The sequence below is a fragment of the Enhydra lutris genome, unplaced genomic scaffold, assembly GCF_002288905.1.
Source record: "Enhydra lutris kenyoni isolate GAN:26980312 unplaced genomic scaffold, ASM228890v2 scaffoldscaffold68, whole genome shotgun sequence".
NCBI lineage: Eukaryota > Metazoa > Chordata > Mammalia > Carnivora > Mustelidae > Enhydra > Enhydra lutris.
The window spans coordinates 10,352,951-10,363,518 of record NW_019154152.1 but is presented as its reverse complement, the minus strand read 5'-3'; the positions used below and the strand labels follow the sequence as shown (position 1 = coordinate 10,363,518).

Here is a 10,568-nt window from a genome sequence, read left to right as displayed (position 1 = left end):
TTTGAAATATCAAACATTTAAATAATCTAGGACAAAAATGCAAATTTATATGTAAATATGTTCATTATGGAATATTTTTTAACAGAAAAATAGCAGTTTTATAAATGTATTGTAGTATGTCACTAATGTGGACTATTTAGTCACTCAAATTTTTCAGGGAATATTTATAGACTACTCTGTGGCAGCTGAATTAAAGGAGCTACATGGCTGATAGAACATTTGTTACAAACTGGGGACATTTATTACCAATTGTAAATTCAAAATTCCTGTATTATAAAATAAAGCATGCAACATGTACAGTTTTATCTTACCATATATAAATCCATGAATAAGGGAGAAAACAATCTTGGAAGGTCATCAATGAAAATGTTCTATCGATAATCCTTGGATGTTGGAATCAAAGGATTAGTCCTATATACAAAATGATATAAATAAACTTTCTGTGCATTTGATTTTATTAACATTTTATCATGGCATGGTCAACATAGCACTTAATACATATTGATTGAATGGGTGGTGAAAGAATAAATGAATGTTTGAGAGAATCTATAGGATTCTAGCTCCTAATATGCCTCTGTGCCTTCTGGAAGTCAAGGATGAAAAGGATGACCCAGAGTGAGGTGTGGGGCCTTGATGAAAGTCCCTAACCACAATCCTATCCTCTGCCCTCCCTTTCCCCTCTAAAACCTCTCTCTCCTTCTCTGCTCTCCCAAGTCCATACAGCTTCTTGGTACTTTTCATAGGGGGCTTCTGGTATTCAGGCAAGGAAGGGTTAAGTGCTTACTGTTATGTCACTGGCAGTAGTGGAAATCCTAAGGGAGAAGAGAGTCACATGAATAAGTTCGTGGTCCCCATGATATTTCAAAGATGCTCAGATGCAGTTCTTCTTTCAACCTGGTCCCCTGGCCACTGCACAGAGTCCCCTGGTTGTGGGAACACCCTGCCATCTGGGCAGGGGCATGGCTTCTGTCTGTGGTTCCTCAGGGCTGTGACAGACAGTTTGGGTGAGGAGAGATGTGGGTTGGTATTGACTCAGGATAGTTTGATTCCTCTCTGGGTTCTTCTTTTCATAGGCATCAGTAGTGGGGTCTGAGCATGGGGATGAATTTATTGTTGAAATATATAGGAAGTATATAGGAAATGAAATATATAGGAAAAATGATGGATTGCCATCATCATTTGGTAACCCTTTAGAGGCTGTATTTGGAATTCTCCATCCCCTGACAGCACAGACAGAGAGGAAAGACCAAAATGTTTCCCTAGATGCTTTGTGGCATAGTGGAAATACTAGTGGAAGGAGAAGCAGGAGAACTTCTTGACTCATTTACTCTATGAACTTGGGAAAATTGCCTTTCTGTCTGTGGCCTTGGCAAAAAGTTACATGATCATTCTAAAGCAGGGGTTGGCAAAAATTTTTTTGTAAAGGGCAAGAGTAAAAGTCTTAACCTTTAAACATGGTCTCCATTGCAACTACTCTGTCCCACAAAAGTAGTCCTGAACAATATGTAAATATGGTGAATGGTTGTGTTCCAATAAAGTTTTACTTACAAAAGCAGGTATTGGGCAAGATTTGGCCCACAGGCTGTAGTTTGATGACCCCTGGTGTAAAGTGCCAACCAGAATTGATCTACCCAAACATGAGTCAGAGATCTAAAATATTGAGTGGAACTAGTGACACGGGAGTGTTGTCCTATGGTTGCATTTCTGTGAGAGTCCTTTCTTCTGGCAGTGGTAAGGGCTCTAAGCCTGGAGACAGGGGTAAGAGTGGAATAGTCTCTGGAAGCTCTACCTCTCAGAAGAAACTGATTTCATGTGAGGAGAACCAGCGTGCTGAATGAAGATGGCAAATTTATGACCTAGATAAGTCATAACTTACCTTTGTGGGAGTGAGTTTGAGTTTGACTGGTTAATGACTGTGTGTGAATTTGGGTGGGTATGTCTGTGAGGAAAAGTTTAAAAGTGTGTATGTGCATGTTAATGTGTTCACAGTGAGGAGCTATTTGTATCAATAGTGAAAATGTGTGTTAGTGTATAAATCTTTTTTTTTTTTTTTTTAATTTTTTTTTTTATTTAAGTTTTATTTTTTTTTTAAACATATAATATCTTTTTATCCCCAGGGGTACAGGTCTGTGAATCGCCAGGTTTACACACTTCACAGCACTCACCATAGCACATACCCTCCCCAATGTCCATAATCCCACCCCCCCAACCCCCTCCCCCCATTAACCCTCAATTAGTGTATAAATCTTCATCGAAATTGGTAAGAGTGATTATGCACCTGGTGACTATATAAAGGAATGTGTGTGATAATATGCACCTGAATGGAAGATTGTGTGTCTGTATGTGGATCTGTAGCAGGCACAACTGGAATAGAATCCCAGTGGGTCTGGTTCTAAACCCCTGTGACTTTTTTCTATATTACATTGTCTTGCATGCCTTACATATTGTGGAATAGACAGGATTAGAAGAGAGTGGGGAGGAAGCCAAAGAAAGGTGGCTTAGGTAGTAAAAAATAGCAAAATGGAAGTTTTTAAAGATAATGGAAGCTTTGATTCTAATGATCTTGGATTCAAATATCATCTTAGCTATTAGTTGTTTGAGCAATCTCTTGTCTGAGAGTCAATTTCTTAATGCATGAACTTGTGTTACACTCAATTTCATAGATTTGGTGCGATGATTATAAAATATCTAACACTTTTTAAATTTTTTTAAAATAATTTTTATTTTTTAAATTTCTTTTCAGTATACCCGAATTCATTGTTTATGCACCACAACACTTAATAGGTATTTAATGATCACACAAAAGTATTGACAGAAATTGGAGATTCCTAACAGCAAATTAAAAGTAACATTAGATTTGGCAACTGTGATATGATAGATTATTTTAGAGAAGGAAGCCTTAGCAGCATATTGGGGTTATAAGTAAAGTGGCTTTGGGTAAAGATTTGGGGATGATAAGAGGGTAGAAGGAGAGAGAGTACATTTTTCTGTGAGACTAAGGTGAAGGGGAATGAGATAGTTGAACATATTTTCACATGATAGAAGAAGCTAACAGAGAGGGAAAGTTTGAAGTTACTAGAGTGACAGATTAGTGGGGAGAGGCTTAAAGAGAAAGTTGGGGGCCAGTGTGGCTAGGGTCCAGCCAGATGAATGGCTGAGCCTTGAATAGGGGGAAAGGTGATTCAAATATAAATTTGTAGATGGCAGAGTGACAGTGGGAAGTTTAAACGAATGAAAAATAGTTTTTTTAATCATTTTTTAAAATTTATTTTCAGCATAACAGTATTCATTGTTTTTGTACCACACCCAGTGCTCCATGCAGTCCGTGCCCTCTCTAATACCCACCACCTGGTTCCCCCAACCTCCTACGCCCCCCACCTCTTCAAACCCTTCAGATTGTTTTTCAGAGTCCATAGTCTCTCATTGTTCACCTCCCCTTCCAATTTCCCCCAACTCCCTTCTCCTAACTCCCCATGTCCTCCATGCTATTTGTTATGCTCCACAAATAAGTGAAACCATATGATAATTGACTCTCTCTGCTCGACTTATTTCACTCAGCATAATCTCTTCCAGTTCTGTCCATGTTGCTACAAAAGTTGGGTATTGGGGCACCTGGGTGGCTCAGTGGGTTAAGCCTCTGCCTTCGGCCAGGGTTATGATCTCAGGGTCCTGGAATCGAGCCCCGCGTCGGGCTCTCTGCTCGGCGGGAAGCCCGCTTCCCCCTCTCTCTCTGCCTGCTTCTCTGCCTGCCTCTCTGCCTACTTGTGATCTCTCTCTCTGTCAAATAAATATTAAAAAAAAAAAAAGTTGGGTATTCATCCTTTCTGATGGAGGCATAATACTCCATAGGGTATATGGACCACATCTTCCTTATCCATTTGTCCGTTGAAGGGCATCTTGGTTCTTTCCACAGTTTGGCGACCGTGGCCATTGCTGCTATAAACGTTGGGGTACAGATGGCCCTTCTTTTCAACCATCTGTATCTTTGGGGTAAATACCCAGTAGTGGAATTGCAGGGTCATAGGGAAGTTCTATTTTTAATTTCTTGAGGAATCTCCACATTGTTTTTCTTTCACCTTAAGCCAGGAGGAAGGGAAACACAATCCTGATGAAGGGGACCAACGTGGAGTAGGGCAGATATGAGTGACTCTAAGGATGGTGTGGTAGCCAAACTCTAGCTCCACAATTTACGGGCCAGGTGACCTTGGGTAGGGTACTACTTAAACCCTGTAAACTGTTTGCTCCCCTATCAGTAAGATGAGGGAAATGACTGCATTTATCTTAATCACCACAGTGTGAGATAATGAGTATGCAGCCCTTAGTACAGAGCCCCTCCTAACTGATCTGTCTCCATTTTCCAACCTGTCTCCTCCCTTCACCACCCATCTCACCCATCTTACACAAAACTGAGAGAGAGAGAGAGAGAGAGAGAGAGAGAGAGAACTACTTAAATTGCTAACTTCATCATGCCCTTCTCTCACCACAAATCTTTCAGTGACTCTTACTGCTGCAACATAAATTCTAACCTCCTTACACTGGTACTCAAAGTCCTCAGGGATGACCCCTACCTCACTGCATGACATTATTTTCTACCATTTTGTACCACATCCTCTTTTCTCTGGTAACAGTGAATCATAATTTTCCTCTAAACTCCATGTCCTTCTAGATCTCTTGGACTTTGTTCATGTTATTCCCTCCTCACATGACTTTATTTGATAAAACATTACTTCGTCAAGGTTCCACTTAGAGTAGTGCCTTTTAGAAAACCTTTTCTGAACTCCTGGAAAGCTCTCCATGTTTCTACAACTTGTAGTGTTTAAATTTTCCTTTACACTATCTCTGTCATTTAGATATTTTACTTAATTGTCTCCCCCAAGTAGGTTTCCTAAGGAGCCATGGTAGGTGCTCAGCAAGGCTTGTTAAATTATTGTCAACTGTGACCAGTTTCCTATTGAGATGCATATTATATTCTGATAGTCAAAGTGGAAATTCCAGTATTTGTTATTCACAGCTCTTAACTGTTTATAACAATCCGAGACTGAGATCTATAGCATTCTAGAGCTGGAACAACTCTATTACAAATTAAATAATCCAACTTCTCCCCAACATTAAATTTAAGGCAATTAAAGAGAGACCCAGAGCAGGAAAGTAATTTTACTGAGATCACATAGTGTATAGAATGTCAAAGAGTTTTAACCCACGTTTCTGGACCTTCTGACTAGGATTCTTTCCACAGCTCATCCAGTGAAAAATGATCTTTTCCTACCTCCCCTACTTCAACTGTATTCACCATTTTTTGGCAAAAGAGAAGAGGTGACTGCAGATCTTAGACACCAACACTGGGTTACTTGTCCTGGGAATGGCAACCTTCAACTATACTGGTACCAGCCACTCATTCTTCATTCTGGTGGGCATCCCTGGCCTGGAAGACTAACACACGTGGATTTCTCTTCCTTTCTTTATTTCCTACCTGGTTGCTGTCCTTGGGAATAGTCTCCTTGTCTTCATCATCATCAATGAACGTAGCCTCCATGAACCCATGTATCTCTTCCTCTGCATGCTAGCTGTGGCTGACCTCATCCTGTCTACTACCACTGTGCCCAAAGCCCTGGCCATATTCTGGTTTCATGCTGGGGAGATCTCCCTTGATGGCTGTGTCACTCAAATCTTCTTCATCCATGCCACCTTCATTGCTGAATCAGGGATTCTGCTGGCCATGGCATTTGACCGCTATGTGGCCATCTGTGACCCATTGTGCTATACTGCAGTGCTCAGTCGTGCCATAATCATAAGGGTTGCCCTGGCTGTGGTCATGAGAATCTTCTCTGTGATACTCCCAGATGTGTTCCTGGTCAAGAGACTGCCTTTCTGCCATAGCAATGTGCTACCACATACGTACTGTGAGCACATGGTGGTTGCCAAGTTTGCTTGTGCTGATATTCGTGTCAATGTCTGGTATGGCTTGTCTGTTCTCCTCTCTACTGTAGTGCTAGATGCCTTGCTCATCTTGGTTTCCTACACCCTCATCCTCAATGCAGTCTTCCATCTCCCTTCCTAAGGAGCTCGGCAAAAGGCCCTGGGCACATGTGGCTCCCACCTTGTAGTCATTTCCATGTTCTACTTGCCTGGCATTTTTACAATAATTACCCAGCGGTTTGGGCATCATGTTCCCCTCCACACTCACATTCTGTTGGCCAATATCTGCATGTTAGCTCCTCCCATGCTGAATCCTATAATTTATGGGGTCAAGACCAAGCAGATTCGAGAACGTGTGGTCAGTACTTTTCACAGTGGAACCATGCTGAGTCTGTGTGACTAATCAGGTGGTATGTTTACCACTATAGGGCCTCACATCTTCTTCCCCTGCTTTGTAGTGCCTTATGAACTAAGGGTTCTATTGGTTGTGAACAAAGTGATATATTATGACTTTGAAAGATAGATTGCCATATTGCTTTGAGAGGAGTAGTGTTTAGAAAAGAGCATGAGCTTTTTTGGCTATCGAAGTGCAAGCAATAAAAACAAAATAAACAAGCAGAACTACATCAAACTAAAAAGCTTCTGTATACTAAAGGAGGCAATCAACAACAACAACAACAAAACAGGCAACGTATGGAATGGGAGAAAATATTTGCAAATCATGCATCTGACAAAGGGCTAATATCCAAAATATACAAAGAACCCATACAATTCAATAACAAAATTCAGTGGCAAAAGAATAACATGATTAAAACATGGGCAAAGGGACTGTATAGACTTTTTTTTCTTTTCTTTTTTTTTTTTTTTTTTTCAGAGAAAACCTACAAATGACCAACAGGTACATGAAAAAATTCTCAACATCACTAATTATCAGGGAAATTCAAGTCAAAACCACAATGAGATATCACCTCACACCTTTTAGCATGGTTTTTGTAAAAAAGACAAGAGATAACATGTGTTGGTGAGGGCCTGGAGAAAAGGGAGCCCTTGTGCACTCTTAGAGTATAAACTGGTAGAGCCACTAAGGAAAAAAGCATGGAGGTTCCTCAAAAAAATGAAAACTCGAACTGCCATATAATCAGAAATTCCACTTCTGGGTATATATATATATATGAAGGAAATGAAATCACTATCTCAAAGAGATAACTGTGTGCCCTCATGTTCACTGCAGCATTATTTACAATAGTCAAGACATGGAAATGACCTATGTGTCTAGAGAGATGAGTGGATAAAGACAATGGGATATACACACATACACACTATTACACAAAATGGAATACTATTCAGATATAAAAAGGAAATCCTGCCGTTTGTGACAACATGGATGAGTCTTGAGGGCATTACAGTAAGTAAAATAAGTTGGAGAAAGACCCATACTGTATGACCTTACTTATATGTGGAATCTAAAAATAAATCAAACTCATACAAACAGAACAGACTGGTGGTTTCCAGAGGTGAGTAGTGGGGGATGGAAGAGAGGGGTGAATGTTGACAAAGTGTACAGCTTCCAGCTGTAAGATGAATAAGTTCTAGGAATGTAATGTATAGCATGGTGACTACTATAGTTAGTTAATACTGCACTGTGTAATTTGAAAGTCTCTAAGAGAGTAAACTCTAAAAATTCTTAACACATGGAGAAAAATTTAACTATGTAAAGTGGTATATGAGTTAACTAACCTTATTGTGGAAATCATTTTGAAATATAGATGTATTAAATCATTATGTTTTATACTTTAAGCTTATAAAATGTTATGCCAATTATATTTTAATAAAGCTGGAAGATAAAATGTACATATATACAATAGAATACTATTCAGCTATAAAAAGGAGAAAATGTCACCATTTTTGACGACATGACAGCAGGTGTTATACTACATGAAATAAGCTGGACACAGAAAAACAAATATCATATGATCTTTTATATGTGGAATCTAAAAAAGGCAAACTTACAGACGTGGAGGGTAGAATGGTGGTTGCCAGGAGCACCGGGGTGGGGGAAATAGGTGTTGGTTGAAGGTTACAAACTTTCAGTTATGAAACCCAAGGATCTAATGTACAGTCTAATGATTATAGTTAATATATTATTGTATACTTGTAACTTGCTGAGATTTGACATTAAATGTTTTCACTACACACACAAAATGTAACTATGTGAGGCAAGGAATCTGTCAATCAGCTTGATTGTGGTAATCATTTCATAAAGTATACATGTATGTACATGGTGTACATATATGTACACCGTAAGTGTATACAGTTTTTATGCCAATTATACCACACCAACACTGGAAGAAATTTAGAATGTAATGTATAGTTTCATAAAAGTATCATAATCTCTAAATTGCTTGATTATACCTTTATCATATGGCTGTGATAGAACTAAAAAAATATAAACAGGATCTTGAATATGTATGACAAAGTAAGCACTGGATACATTTTTAACTTCTTAGCTTGTTTATCTTTAAATATTTGGTGTGATAATTTCTGCCTCTTCTAATACAAAAAGAAGTTGTAGAATCAAAGACCACAAAAGTCAACAGGCTTTACTTGCATTTTAGTGGTAAATATTAGAATTAGAATTAATGCTGGTACAATCTTTCCTCATTTCTCAAGAGAATTTTTGTTTGATATGCAGGGTATACCTGGATCACTTTTTAGTAATTATTGATGGGTTAGAAGTTGAGATACTCTAAAATCTCTACAACTTAATTCCTTTCATTGGGGCCCAGGGGGATGGTAGTATGTCATTTGTGTAGTGGATATCTCCAAGTATTGGGGTAACCTGATACGCCAAGGTATTTGGATTTTGAGAAATGAGAATATTTAAGTTTATATCATCATGTTAGTTTTCTCCTACTAGCATATCAATTAAAGGGAACAACTAATGATGTACTATACAGTGGCTAATTGAACATTAAAAGAAAACAAACAAACTACCATTTCCATTAATCACTCCAAGGCAAAGACATAGCAGCAGAAAAGTGGATTTTATAATTTACCCTTAAAAAATTTCTCTGTGACCTTGACATACAGAATCCCACCATTTCCCAGTACATCCCCATTCATATAGGACTGGGTGCTTCTTTTCTTCCTTCAGTTTATCAACCAAGACAACATTGACTTTGCAAACTTTTATTGGTTTAGCTCTATAATATTGTCATCTTGCCTGAAGATTCTGTTCTTTCTATCCTTCCTTCAAAGTAACTTCTTTCTGTCCACTGTTAAGATAGACCTATATTCATTCTTATAAATAATTCTTATCAATAAACCTTAAGGTCATTGACATCTTTGTACATTATCTAAATTTCATGAAATGAATATTTACCAGATTTACAGAGAGCAAGCTGAGATTCTATTTTATTTTAAAAAATTTAATTCCAGTGTAGTTAACATACAGTGTAAATCAGTTGCAGGTATATAATAGAGTGATTCAACAGTTCCAAATATTACTCAGTGCTCATCAGATAAGTATATATATATATATATATATATTTTTTTTTAAGAGTGTGCTCCATACACAGTGTGGAGCCCAACATGGGGCATGAACTCACAACCCTGACATCAAGATCTGAGCTGAGGTCAAGAGTTGGAGACTCCAGTGATTGAGACACCCAGGTGCCCCCAAGTAAATGTACTCTTAATCCCCCTCATTTATTTTACCCATTCCACCACTCACCTCCTTTCAGGTAACTATCTGTTTGTTCTCTATAGTTAGGAGTATGGTTTTTGGTTTCTCTCTTTTTTTGTTCTTTGTTTTGTTTCTTAAATTCCACACATGAGTGAAATAATACAGTATTTGTCTTTACCTGATTGGCTTATTTAACTTAGCATTGTGCTCTCTACATCCATCCATGTTGTTGCAAATGCCAAGATTTCATTCTTTTTTATGCCTGAATAATATTTCATTGTGTGTGTGTGTGTGTGTGTGTGTGTGTTTCACATCTTTGTGATTCACATCATTCACATCAATATATGATGTGTGTTTCACATCATATATTGATGACCCTTGGGTTGCTTCCATAATTTAGCTATTGTAAATAGTGCTGCTATAAACATAGGAGTGCATATATCCCATCAAATTAGTGTTTTCATGTTCTTTGGGTAAATACTTAGTAGTGCATTACTGGATTGAAGGATAGCTGTTTTTAATTTTTTGAAGAAACTATACTGTTTTCCACAATGGCTCTACCAGTTTGCATTGCCAATAACAGTGCATGACAGTTCCTTTTTCTCCACTGCCTTGCCAACACTTGTTTTTTGAGTTTTTGGTTTTAGCTATTTTGACAAGTATGAGGTGATATCTCATTGTAGTTTTGATTTGCATTTCCCTGATGATGAATGATTTTGAGAATTTTTTCATGTGTCTGTTGGCCATCTGGGATTTGGAGAAATATCTGTTTATATCTTCTGCCCATTTTAATTAGATTTTTTTTTTTTGGGTATGTGTTGAGTTGTATAAGTGATACATAGAATTTTTTTGAGAGTGAGTGCATGAGTAGGGTTGAGGGGCAGCGGTAGAGGGAGAGAGAAAAATCTTAAGCAGGCTCCACGCTCAGCATGCAGCCCAATGTGGGGCTCAGTCTCACAACCCCGAG

General features: G+C 38.3%; 1 pseudogene; it reads left to right on the top strand.

Annotated features, from left to right (window-relative positions):
* The first annotated feature begins 5,359 nt into the window (after positions 1–5,359).
* On the top strand, positions 5,360–6,319 carry LOC111159331 (annotated as a pseudogene).
* Positions 6,320–10,568: the final 4,249 nt, after the last annotated feature.